This window comes from Belonocnema kinseyi, chromosome 3, assembly GCF_010883055.1.
Source record: "Belonocnema kinseyi isolate 2016_QV_RU_SX_M_011 chromosome 3, B_treatae_v1, whole genome shotgun sequence".
NCBI classification, from domain to species: Eukaryota; Metazoa; Arthropoda; class Insecta; order Hymenoptera; family Cynipidae; genus Belonocnema; species Belonocnema kinseyi.
Genome location: NC_046659.1, coordinates 53128910 through 53143694, shown reverse-complemented (window position 1 = coordinate 53143694; position 14785 = coordinate 53128910).

Here is a 14785-nt window from a genome sequence, read left to right as displayed (position 1 = left end):
AAAATTCACGTGTTATTCATGTTAAGAATACGTTCGTTCCGCAACACTGCTCAGACCCAGGTCGCTGATCAATCTCTCTAGCGATCATTCACTCCACTGACACTCTTTTTATAAATTATTAGTCACCACACTTTTCTGTCTTGATATGACTCTTCAGCTTCCTTCACGTCCATGCATTTTCTTATGCAAGCGCTCTTGTATTTTTATGACTTCTTATGTCTCTTCGAATTCGGATGTAATTTACACATTCTAACTATTATTTCCGTGGTATGTCTATGTGCACACTGCCATTTACTTTACCTTAATGCAGTTGTTTCGTTATTCGTTCATATATTATTAGCTTAACATGCCCGAACGATCCTGCCAAATTCTTTCCACATATGTCAAGTAGTGTCTCCACCGCACAACATTCTTTCAGAATTCTCTCGTCACTCACTTTGTCCAACAGTGTTTTTTCCGCGTATCATGCGCAGAAATGTCATGCTGATCGCTTTAGTTTTACTCTGGTCCTTTTCATTTTATCTGCATACCTCGCTACCGTATAGCACAGTCGGTAAAAATATAGAATTATGTATTACCATTTTAGCTTTATTTGATAACTTTTTACTTCCGATAATTGGCCTTGTATAACACATAACATCCTAATATAACACTTTATACAATATCGAACCAGTCACTCAGTTTCCGATGAACCCTTTCACTCGTTTTGCTACCTGCATATATATTCTTTTCATTGCTTCTAGGAGCCTTACACTGACTCCATACTCTTTTAGGGCGCCCCAAAGTTTTCCTCTATCCACGTTATCAAATGCTTTTCCTAGGTCAACAAATGGACAAAAGTCTTTTTTCCTGGATATCAATTTTTTTATGTGATCTATGTCAGGATATTTTTTGAATATATTTTGTTCACGGTACTTTAGTCATTATTGCAGTCATTGCAATTATTGCAGATGCGTTTGTCCCCCTTTGCTTTGTATATTAATGCTGTAATCTGTTTTTTCAGTTTTCTGTAACTTCTTCCATCTCAATACATAAATTTATCAATTTGTACAATCTGTGAGGTATGTACTCACCATCGTATTTGAGAAGTTCAGGGTTAATACTGTCTACACCGCAGCTTCCTTGCCATTTCTCAGTGACAGAGATTGTCTCCATTGAGTTTTCTAACGCATCGTGTTCAACATCGCTGTTATGGTGCCCTACAGCTTCATTTCCTATTAACTCCCTGAAAGAGTCTTGCAAAGCATTTAATGTCCGCCTGTATCATACAGCATACTCTATACTCTATACTTTTACATTTCTTCATATGTTTATAAAGCAGTTTCTTGCTTCCTTGAGACTCGTTTTGTATTTTCTTCACCTATTCTGTTCTGATTTTGTCTTTACTTTCCTTCATTATTACTTTAACTTTTCTATTTTTGTATCTGTAATTATTTTCTAGAATCACTAGACATTCTTTCTAAAAACGCATTACCAAACACTTCATTCGCACTCCTAACAATGACATCCTCAAGTAAAGCTGATGCGCCCTCTAGATTTTTATTATCTATTAGCGCCTCCTGACTTGCCTGATCTATGCGTCCTTTTATGAAATTCTGAAAAGCTATTCGCACTTCCGCTTTCGGTAAATTCTCAATCTTGATTCGCTTCTTTTTTTGGTTCTCATTCATCACCATCCCTAACCTAAGTTTATTTTGGAGACTAGGAGGTAGTGATCCCCAAAATTATCTAGCGCCCTTTCTTTATCTTGACGTTGGACGCCGACCCATCCGTTCATGTTTTTTGGTATAATGATTCTTTCACAATGGTCGCAAGCACTTATAGTATCATTTAAACTGCCCCAGAAGGCGTCTTTTACTTCGCTCGGATCACATGGATCGGATCATTATCAACTGGGGTGTATCACGCCATGATAAATAATCTTTGGATTTCTATTTTCATTCTAACCCACAACAATCTAGGAGATTCATAATCATGGTCTCTGAGATGTTATCTTGCTCTTTCATTCATAATCAAACCGACCCCTTAGCTACCATGTGATTCATTATCTATTCATGCCCATATTTCAAGTCCGCCTTTTAATACCCCCTTTTCTATAATTCTAGTGTCGCATCCTTTTTTTGTTTCAGGATACATAAAAAATCTAGCTTCCTTACGTGTATAGTTTCTCGTAATTCTCTTACCTATTGTATTGTTTATATTATTAATTGTTTTAAGAGCACGTCTAACTACCACCTTTATGCAAGAAATTTATTTTGCGATTCGAAATCATGCCCAATTATGCATTTAGTCATCGTACGTTGGAGAGTATGGTTATAAAGTCAGTCGCACCAAACTTTGTTTACTGGAGGGGGGAATGTGGGGACCCAAATGGAACTGAGAGAGTCATAGTTGGCTTAAATTATATACTGAGAAGGTCACCAGCCATCAGCACTGTAGTATTAGGTGGCTATAAATGTAGTAGTTCAGTTTTTCATTAGAATTATGTTTGTAAGCAAAAACTAAACGCATTCTTAAAACAAACAGTCAGATTTTCCAAACAAAATAGTTTAAATTTTGGAATGATCAGCCAAATTCACGGATAAATGTTTTATCGTAATTTAATTTGTGACATAAAAATAGTATGACACCACCCTCTTTGAGAAGCAAAATAGTTCAATTTCAAATGATATCATGAAAAATTGCAGTAGCACCCAATTTTAATATCTACAATTTCATTTATCCTCAAAATTTAAGATCTAGAAATAATTTTTTAATGTTTAATTTTCAGTGTTGAACTCATAAAAATGGCTTCTCAAGAATTAAATTCGTTCTGTTTGGTATTCTTCTTTTAATACTTCAATTTAGTATGTTGAAGTTTTGAATTTTATAATTGAAATAAATGGGAACATTTTTTTAACACTGGTGAGAAAGTTAGAATCACTTGTCCTATACCAAGTTGAATCGAGTCTGCGTAACTTGAAACGTTGCGCCGTCCCGTCCATCGGATGCGAATCAGAAGAAAATGAGATATGACCAAGAGCAAGAGGCAAAAGGCTAGAGGGACGAGTTGGCAAGAGTCGTTTTCGTGACCCAGCTATGGGAAGGGTTATGCAGCTAATGCTGCACGATGCGCGGTTGTAGCTACGGCTGCGGCCGCCCGAGATGGAGAGTATTATACGTGGGTGGGGGTGGGCTGGGAATGGTGAACGGGGGTCCGGGATGACCTCGTGGCCCGGCACGTATAAAGCCCAGACTGCTGGGCCTGACTCCTGACTCCTGCTCTACCAGAAGGTAACCCTGAGTGAGTGGGGCCCCAGCCCACTGGCTCGCAGTCTATACTTATCCTCCTACTAATACCACCACCACTACCACCTTCTGTTACCTTATACTTATTGCCTCTGGCTGGTCTGCCCTACAGGGTCTGTTATTATTATCTGACATTATCTATAATTCCGAAGCGGGCAGGAAGCCCACTTAGGGATTGTGATAGCCCCCGTGATTAAACCCCCTGCCCACCTTACATAGGTATACACCTACGTACCGGAACGTGTTTATACACGTGTACGGGTCCCTTCAAGAGGGTCGTCGGCACATTTCTGCTGCTGTTGCGAATTTACGCTTTCGCGGATTCACGAGCCTGGCTGATTACGCGATCAACGGGGGAACAGGGACAGGGGAAAGATGGACTTTAACCTGAGAAGGGTTGAGTTTGAGTGAGGGATTAAATTTGATTATTTATGTCTTGGTACGTTATTATTAGCGGTTTTTAGTAGATAGAAAGCTACAGGTGCAGCTTTCTATTCTGTGGGGAGACATTTTTACTATAAGCGTGTCCATATAGTTTGTTTCGAAGAGTATATGCTATGAGTAGCGGAATGTGAAGCTTATCAAATGACTCTAAAAGATGATTCTGCAGCGGTAAACAAAAATTATATTTATTTATTTTCACCGATTTGCAAAAGGAGTTATTTTGTTTGAAAATATTAAGTGATATTTCTGTTCTTTATCATGAAATAATTGTATGCCAAATCAGTATTTATTCATTTGGTATAACTTATCTGTTAGTGGATTAAGGGAAATGTTTCCGAAATCATCTCTAATCGACCCCTCACCTCAAAGGAGATGAGAATAGTATATGAAAGTGGTTGAAACAAAAGAAAATATCAGTGATACGTGTACATGGTTATAAACGATGACACAGCTATGATTGAAAAAGTGAAAAAAATATACGCATAAAATATTATAGGTGTTTCAAATCTCGAACCACGTGAGCTGAGGTTTCTGTGTGCGGGTTAAGTTGAGCTTCGAGCCACAATAGCTCGCGAGGGAAGAAAAAGAGTGCCGGTATGACCAAATTTCCCTGGCCGAAAAAATCTGAGGGTCCGAAAAAAGCTTACACATCTCACAAGCCTTGCAAAAAAGGAATATTGACAATATTAATATTAAAATGAACGTTTACATAAAAAATTATTATATCTTTCATTTTCTATTCGAGTTAAAAAGTTTTTTTCTCGAAAGTGAAGGAAACTTAATTACAAAGAGACCACACAAAGGAATTTTTTCATTTATTTTATTTGCCTTTTACATAAATTGATTGGCCGGATCGTATAATGACGTATATAATTTTCTCGTGCGAAATCATAGTCCCCTGGAGTCTTCTAAACAAATTTTGAATTAAAAATTTTTAAAGGGCATATCTGGACGTAAGATTTTATAGGGCTCAGTGCTTCAGTTTTTAAAATTTTTTAATGAAAATTCCGGGGAATGTGCTTTATGATGTCCTTTAATTGACAATATGATAGGAATTCGAAACCGTTGTTTTCAAAAATTATTATTAATTTTTTCTGATGCTCGGCGTGAATAGAACACTTGTAACTTCCAGCGTTTCGTTTAGCGAGGGAATTTTGAGCAGGCAAATACTTCTCGCGACAAACATTTGAAGAAGGGTATAATGAAGTTTTTTTGGAAAGTTTCAGATCCAAATATCTAATAGTTTAGGAGTAGTTATGATTTCCGTGAATGTCAGCGCTGGAGTTCTCGAGCTTACTATGTACTCCGCTGTGCCATGTTCTCTCGCTAGAGAGTTTCTGCTTATAATATGATATTATGAAATTTTTTAGTGAATAACAATTAAACAAAAATAAGTTAACAAAATATTCATGAATTTTATTTATTTTTGAATGTATTTTCCCGGTTTCTTTAGATTTAAATGTAGGATACTTTAATGTACACCTAATGTTTACATCGAAATTCGGCTTAACTCGTAAGCGACCTTGAACATGCATTTTGAAAACAAACCTATGCATACATTTTCTTACACTTTGTTTAAATCTATTTCAAAAATAAAACAGGTCAATTAGTCCTTAACTATGCTCTGGACACTGCACACTAAACTTTGAGCTTAATAAAGTTGAATATCTCTTGTATTTATTAATAATCAATCTAGTCACAAATTTTCTATTGTTATTTTAAAATGGAACATATACCTTTGGCAATTCGAGGTAGAAAATGAAAAAGAGACGAGAGTACATGGGCGGAAAATGTACGCAAAAATTCTAAGAACAAGGTATACCTTTTAATAATCTGTCGATTTAAACAATGAATGTGTTACGGTTCTATCAAGTCACAATTTTAAATAAATAGTAAATAAAATTTGTATTTTATCGATTTTGCACGAGATAAATTTTTGTGATATTATATTAATATTTTTCATTGCTTACATTTTTTAGACATAGTAATTTTATAGAATGAATTAAATCATTCACTAGGAAAATAATATACAACATTATTGATCGTTTTTCATTTAAAAATTATTAATTTTTCAAAGAAATTGTTTTGTGCTTAATAAAGTTTAAAAAAATTTAAGATAAAATCTGTAAGTTTGAAATTTACTTGCAGGGAGAAGAATACATTTCAAGATCAAAAAATCCCGAAAAGGTAATTATGCCAAAGAAACTTTTCACTCCCTTGCAATCTTGCTGCAAAAGAAAATGCTACGAAAGTATTGCAATATCTGCGCAAGAGAAGTTGCATTCCAAATTTTGGGAATTGGGAGATTACCATAAGCAATCCATCCTACTTAGTACTTTGATGAAGTTCAATGATCCAAAAAAAGTTGATGCTCACAAGGTATCAAGATTAGTAACCTGGACTTTTTTATTTGCTACTGATGACAGTGTAATCGTCGTATGTAAAAAATGTTTAATGAGTTGTTTAAATTTGTCAGAGAAAAGATTGCACTGAATTGAATTATTTTACGAATCCAGAATTAAATTTAACAAAATTGTATAATGAGTTTTGTGACTACTACATAAGTGTAACGCAGAATCTCGATGAGAAAGATTTAATAGATGAGTCCACATACGCAAAATACTTTAATCGAAACGTGAATTTTACTTTCAGATTACCACACGGAAAAAAATTCTTGAGGCGAACGAGTGAATCGAGAATATATTAAAGTCAAAGAAAGTGTCCGCTTAGATTAGATAAAACGTTTAGTTAGAAGAGTTAAACATTTAGTTACTTTATGTAAATTATTCTCATAAATCAGTAATTTGGACATAATTGTTGAGTTGGAGAGTTTATTATTTTCGACAGATTATGTATAATTTTATTATCTTTAGATTAGAAGAAAATTAGTTATAAAAATATTTTAAGTTACACTAGCCAATCCTTCGTCTGGTATCGCGAAAATGAATTTCCCTGAAATCCGTATAATGCATTTGGAGGTCAAGTTTGTTGTTTTTATCGCGTTTCTTGATATTTCAATATAGGTATCGCCTACAATCGAAAAAATGGTAAATTATTATTACCGCATCATAAACTCTGTTTAATATTAACATGCGCGCACATTTTAAGTGGTAAAAAACGTTTAATTGTCCAAAGTAAATCTGAACTGTCACTACTCCCGATTAGATCGGCGGCATTTTATTTCGCTGCTCCCACAATGCACCGGCGCTCTTCCAATAATTCCTTCAGACACCTGTTCTTAAAATCCCTATAATAGCTATACTTATCAGGGGTTTGACTATACGATATCCCTGGTATATGGAAAATGGTCAAGGATATTCATTTTCGCTGATCCAGGAATCTTTCTTAATTCCTTCGTTCGTTTTCAGCTAAATGTTTGGCTATAATAAGGAATAATATCCCTATCACAGCTCAATTTTTTCTACAGTCCATGTACTGACGTGTGCAATAACTGTTACGAAAGTGATTTGAAGAACGTGGAATCCCCTGAAATCGCGATTTACAAACAAGAGGTACAAGAATAAAGAATTTTGAGAAATAAGCTGATGCCCGGGGAAGGGATTCTCTGCTGCGAATTTGATTATGCTCAGAATCTTGCGTTACCCAAATTCCGGTCAATGAACAGTTTTACAAACGATTGTTGTTGCTTTATTTGTTTAAAGTTCATGTTTATGATTCTGAACAGAGCTATATGCATCCTATTTTAGAGGGAAATGTCAAAAAAGTGGCAAATACTGTATGCAGTTTTCTCCATCATGTAGTACAACAAGAATTTGATACTTATTATCACAAAAAGATTGTTTTTTTTTCTTATGTATGTAGTAGACAAAATAAGAATCACACAGTATTTGCATATCTTGTTACACTTTCCATGAAATAGGGTGTAGACATCTGGCATGTCTCTCCAGTTCGGGGTCATTCATATTGTCAATGCCACCGTAATTTCTGAATGTATTCGCAGAAAAAGAAGAAGCTAGAACGCATAGAAACTGCAGAAGAGTACATTAAATCCTCCGTTCGCTATGGTACAGTGTGGTGATAACATTTTGAATGATTATGAAAAATCCTTTAAGAAAACTGTATCGCATCCTAAAGGTATGAAGATAAGTAAAGCTTATGTATTTCACTATCTACCAAACGGAAATGTTGACATTTTGAAATGTTGACTCAAAATGAAAGACGTAAAGAGTTTATTGAAATACCCTACACCAAAAGGACAAGCGTTTTTGAATGAATACTTTGCCTCGATAATGAGCAATAAAACAAAAGACGACTCGATTTTTTCTTCTGATGAAGAATAAACTGTATACTTTATTTTAAAATACATAGAAAATTTAATAAAATTGATTTATATTTAGTGAACTTAATATTTTGTATTTTTATTCAATAACATATTTAGGTTTTATCAAATTTATAAGCCATATATTGGCGGGACACTTCGTGCCGTGCGGCTGTACGCCACGGAGCTTTTGATACGCACGAAAACTCCAGCGCTGACGTTCACTAAAATCATAACTATTCCTAAACTATTAAATATTTTGATCTGAAACTTTCTAAAAAACTTCATTATACCTTTGTCCGAATTTTCGTCGCGAGAAGTATTTGCCTGCTCAGAATTCCCTCGCTAAACGAAACGCTGAAAGTTCCAAGTATTCGATTCGCGCCGAGCATAAAAAAAAATTAATAATAACTTTTGAAAACAACGGTTTTGAATTCCTATCATATTGTCAATCGAAGGACATCTTAAAGCACATTCCCTGAAAATTTCATTTAAAAATTTCAAAAACTGAAGCACTGAGCACGAGTTGAAGTGAAAAAAGAATTAAAATCAAGTTTTTCAAAAACGTCAGTTTTTTGGTTTTATTTAGAAAGCTAAAAAAATTACAACTTTTTGTCTATAGGAAAAAAAATGCACAATAAAATTTCACGTCCAGATATGTCTTTCAAAAATTTTAAATCCAAAATTTGTTTTGAAGTCTCCAGGGGACTATGATTTCGCACGAGAAAATTCTATACGCCCTTATACGATCCGGCCCCTCAATTGTTACAAGCTATGCTATACGCGCGAGCTTTTTTCAGTCGGCGAGCTTTTGTCGGTCTACAAGCTTTTATCAGCCTGCGGGCTTGTTTTGTCGGCTCGACCCGCTTAAAGCTCGCGCGAGCTAGATCAAGCTTGCGAGTTTCCCAGCTAGCAAGCTTTTACACACCTCTATAAAATATGATATACACATATAATAAAGATGCGCATCGATGGCAGTAGCTGGATGGAGATTCTCAACTCGTCGCTTCCTGATTCTCGCTTAGCTGTGTGTTCGCAGCTTTTAACTACATGGGGAATATTTTTATGTTAAATTTTACATAACTTAGTTCAGTAAATGGAGAATATTACGGCATTTCATTAGAAATTCACATTCAGTCATGTAAAATGAAATAGGGTAAGATTTGATATGAAAATGACGATTATTAATATAAATTTATTATAATTTAATTCACGATTCAGTAAGAAATAATAGAACTAGATAATAAAGCTTACCTGACAGTAAGGTAAAATGATTCGAACTGTTAGTTACAGTTTTAATCAAAGAAAACAAAGTCTACTGCTCTATATGTGAATTCTACATCCCAGTCGTGTATAATTTTGTGCGCCAGCAAAAAAAATATTCTTGCTATAACCAGATTCTGTGGAAGGTCATCCACTTACTACACACATCCTTACACAATTTGTCTTAAACAATGACATTAAATGCCATATATTATAGTCGCACGCTTTTAATTAAATTAACCCTTTTAAAAATCGAAAACGCTGTGACGGGTTTCGGACCACCTACTATAAGTTTAACGCGTTCGTCGGTAACGATTAGACCTCACCTTGACACTTAGAATATCAAGGAAAACCGCTTTGCTTAAAAGTTAAAGTACGAGTATGTCAGAGCCGTGCAAAAAATATCTGGTCCCCATTCTTCGAAATTTCTTATTTTAACATTTTATTAATAAACGGGCTTATAAATTAAATGAAAGTAAATAAAAACATTGGATAATATTTTTAATGAAAATTTTGTAACCTTAAAACCCTAAATTATTTAATTTTCAATATATTTTAAATTTGTGAAATATTGAACATTAAAAACTTACAAATTAAATTTATATAAAATTTATTAAATAAATTAGGTCAGAATTTAAAAAATAAAATTAAACATGTAAAACCAGTCTATACATTTGAATATTTTCTCAAGTTCTACAATATTAACCGAACTTAAAAATGTTAAAGTTTGTACGGGGGGCTTGGCTTTAAACTTCAGCTCTGACAATGTTGACGTCCTTAGCGATTCTTATTTTACCATACTGTTGTGTAATTCCTCTCATAATAAAAGTGAAAATCTCTAAAAAATTCTGCAATCTATACTTTCTTTTAAGTGAATAATTAATCTCACACGAAAATAAACTTTATATCATTCATTTAATAAAAATTTACATTACTTTGCGTTATTTTATGATATACTGATATAAAAAGAATATAATCCTTATATGAATTATTACATATCAGAATTTTCACCTTTGGACTTGGGATTTTACGTGACTCTTTTGTAATATTTATAGTTCTGTTTTGTATTAAATCCTAAAATAATTGTAAACTTTATCTAAATGCAGTAATGTCCTCCATTTACTGAACTAATTGGGTAAATTTTAATAAAAAAATTTTCTCCGTGTACTGTTTAACGGGAGGCTTAACGCTGAAGTTTTGAATTTTCATAATGTTTATGCGTAATGTTTAAGGGTGACGCCATGTCATTTTTTACTTCTTATGGTTTTAACACAATTATAAGATCGGAAACGGAGTGTCTGGTCGACCAGAATTCTGGACGAATAGCCCACTTGTCTCGGAACGGCTATTCAACCAGAATTCTGGACGAATAGCCCAACTGACTTGAAACGGCTATTCGTTCAGAATCTATTCGTCCAGAATTTCGCACAAATAGCCTGCCCACAGCTAACGGCTACTTGTTCAGAAATTTGGCAAGAATAGAATATTTACTTTGATTTAAATTATCGTTATGTATACAGATCCTTTATTTTTTGCTGGACATGATTTTTTTTAATCCGGCCAATTTAAGCATCAAGGAACCTTTTCCGGCAAAATCTTTTTCGACTTTAACTAAGCTTTACTATTTTATCGAAAAATTAAGAATATTAATTTGTATATATATATATACACAAATTGTCATACAATCAAGAGCAACAAACACATAACCAAGGGAGAACGACAATTGTAAATTTTGTCGCCGTTTTCAATGAAACTCGAGTTTCAAATATTCGTTATAGGCCATACAGAGTTTGATCAAAAATATTTTCTATTGTCCGATAGCAAAAGAGTGATTAGTCACATCTCGAACCTCTTTTCCAGCTCTACCTCTGAAAACATATGTTTTAGAGACTTGTTCAGAGGACTGATTAGTCAAATCTCGAACCCCTTTTCTAGCTCCCCCTTAAAAAAAATATGTTTAAGCGACTCGTCACAGAAGAGTGATTGGTCACATCTCGGACCCCTTTTCCAGCTGCCTCTTGAAAGAAATACGTTATAGAAATTGGTCACAGAAGAGTGATTGCCTACATCTGGAACCCCTTTTCCAGCTCCCTCTATAAAAAATACTCTATTTTATCAAAAAATTAGGAATATTAATTTGTAAGTATATACACAAATTACATAATTCTTTATTTATCAAAGCTATTCAATTGAATAATAAAACCGTCATTTTTTGTCAAATTTGTAAAAAAATTAAGTTTCATTCCCTACAATTGGTATTATTGCTTGGCCCCCAGCATGCAGACATCTTGCCAGCTAATGTCACAGCATGCAATACCCATGTGACACCGATAAAAGTTGACACCCTTCAGTAACTTTGCTTGGGAGCCTTCGGAGTAACTGAAAATAAACATAACCTCAACTGTCTGAAGATTTTAATCAATATTATCAAATGATTTGACACAATGTTTTGAGACAAAGTAAATATTTTGTCGCTGAGAATTTCAGGACGAATAGCCATCCGATGTGTGAGGGCTAATCGTCAAGGGTCTATTCGTCCTGAATTCCGGAAGCCTAGACACAGCCCACATTGTAATAAAAATCAGTAGATTTTCTGCTACTTTTTAAGCCCCGGCTTGCGGACATCAACCGACAATCAAGATGGTACAAGTTTTCTTCTGAAAAAGAAATATTTAAGAGGTAATCAGTTGCTTATTTAATAAAATTTTTGAAAATACAAAGGTTTACTTTCTTCGAATCTAATAATGCCATCAATTAATACGATGAATTGAAACAATTTGTGTAAAAAATAGCTCTACACTTATTAAACCATACACTTTTATCAATTTGGTAATCTCTTCAAAACTTCAAGAAAAGCTTATCGTTTGAAATCCACGTTTCTAAAATAGATGGACTAAAAAATTTCAAATTTAAACAGTTTTATTGATATATTCATGTGCTGGGGTTAGATGTCGTGTTCTCGTGGAACTCACTCGACTTGAAACTAATATTTTATAGGAAGATATTATTTTCACACATTCTGCATAATTTGACATCACTACTGTAAGATATCGACGTAAGAGGCATTGAAGTTCGTTTTAAACTTAATTTCATTGCGGAAGATGTTTTTTATTTACCAGATGTAAGCGTTGATCGTCGGGCCGTCAAAGTATCATCCGGAGAGTGGCAGGCGATAGCCGGATGCCATAAGCCTAGTCCCGCGACATATGAATTTAGTAAAAAAATTAGTTTTTAGACATTTTTCTAGAATTACCATATGGAAGTCGAATGTAGAATTTTGTTATGGAACTTCCGTAGAACACTTTCCATAGAATTTTTTAATTAACACGTGCTTCTAAGCTTCTCCCTCTATTCGTTTCTTATCCAAAGATGATATTTTCATTTCGCAAGATTGATATACATCTCACCTGACATACACATGTATATTTAACATGTATACATGCGTAATATCTTCAACATTGTAAAAACAACAAGTAAAAACACAAATCAGAATCAGTACTGAATGATCTGGAATTTCTTCTATTTTTTCAAAATTTTGTTCTGGGATTGTATATTATATTCTTCTTTTCGCTGAAAACTCTGTAATTTTTATGACATTTCAAGAATATATTTCGCAATTGTTGGTAAAATTCAAAAACGTTCTATTATAGAATATTATTCAACGCTTTTGAAGATTCTGCAGTCTTGTAGAATGATTTGCAATATTCTGGATTTCTCTACAATGCTTTTAGATTTCAATTATTGTTCTTTATTTTTCTTTATTTATTTTTTTAAAATTCTATTATAATTCTAGAAGGCCCTGAAATGTTCGATAGAATATTCTGTCATATTTTATAATATTGTAGACTGTTCTAAAATTTTGAACAATTTTGGAAAGAGTCCAAAAATGATTAATTTTGAAATTATAGATACCCCCTCTCCTTCTCTATGTAATTATTTTTTGTACACATGCACGGAATGTTTGCTTTTCAAGACTGCCTACTTGCCTACTTGCCTACTTTCCGTTCTTATAGAAGAAAATATTCTTTATTTAGTGTATCTGAAGTTAACATGGGCGTAAAATTTTGCTACTCTTCTCCAAAAGCCTTTCGTAAATGATACATTAATTTGCAATATCTTAATAAGCAGTACCAGCCCGAGTTACAGAAATAAATATAATAGACATTTGATATAGCAGTGTTTAAAGTTAATGTAGAAAAGTTCACATCGTGTACAAAATCGAGTGCGAAGTATGAGATACGCGATGAGAATGTGCTCGTTGAAGCCGAAGGAGATTTAACAAAAGAGTATTCGCAATCACCAAATTACAGTTTTCGATGCTTTAACGTTTAATTTTAAAAGGTCTGTGCACATATGTGGGGAACAAAACGACCGAACGCTGAAACTTGCAAGCCGCGCGTGTTAAACTCTACTAAAGCTAAAGCTCTATGAGCCCATACACATTCGACTGCTATTCGTCCAGAAATTCTCAACGAAAAAATATTTACTTTGTCACAAAACATCGTGTCAAATCATCAACTTTTAAAGGTGTCACATGGGTATTTCAGATTGTGACGTCAGCTGGCAAGGTGTCTGAACCTTGAGGGCCAAGCCATAATACCTATTATAGGGAACGAAATTTAATTTTTTTACAAATTTGACAAAAATGATAATCTTATTATTCAATTGAATAGCTTTAATAAAATAAAGAATTATATTTCGTGTAAATATTTACAAATTAATATTCCTAATTTTTCGATAAAATAAAGTATTTTGTATAGGGGCAGATGGAAAAGGGGTTCCAGATGTAATCAATCACTCTTGTGTGACCAATTTATATAACGTATTTCTTTCAAGAGGGATCTGAAAAAGGGGTTCAAGATGTGACCAATCACTCTTCTGCGACCAGTTGCTAAAACGCAGCTGGAAAAGGAGTTCGGGATGCGACCAATCACTCTTCTGTGACCAGTTGCTTAAACTTTTTTTTTTAAAGAGGGAGCTGGACAAGAGGTTCAAGGTGTGATCAATCACTCTTCCGTGACCAATTGCTATAACATATTTTTTTAAAGAAGCAGCTGGAAAAGAGGTTCGAGATGTGACCAATCACTCTTCTGTGACCAGTCGCTAAAACGAATTTTTTTAAAGGGGGAGCTGGAAAAGGAATGCGAGATGTGACCAATCCCTCTTCTGTGCCAAGTCTCCAAAACATATTTTTTAAAGGTTAAGCTAAAAAAGTAGTGGTGCCATTCGATACGATACTGTCTTGTGATCGAGTCGGGATCGCGTCGATTTTATCTCGGGTCGGGATCGTGTTTCCGATAACCGTGCTCGGTTTTCTCTCGTCTCGGCTTTGGCTCGGAAAGTCGATATATCGGCTCGGTACCGTGTCGGGTTTTCGATCCTTCTTCGCCAGATGTGTGTCTGTGACGTAGCACAGTGGGGTGAAATCGGAAAACGAGGTTCAAAATGACATTTAGAACGCAATTATGCACCGATTTTAGAATTTTTTTTTTTTGAAAAATTCAGAACTAA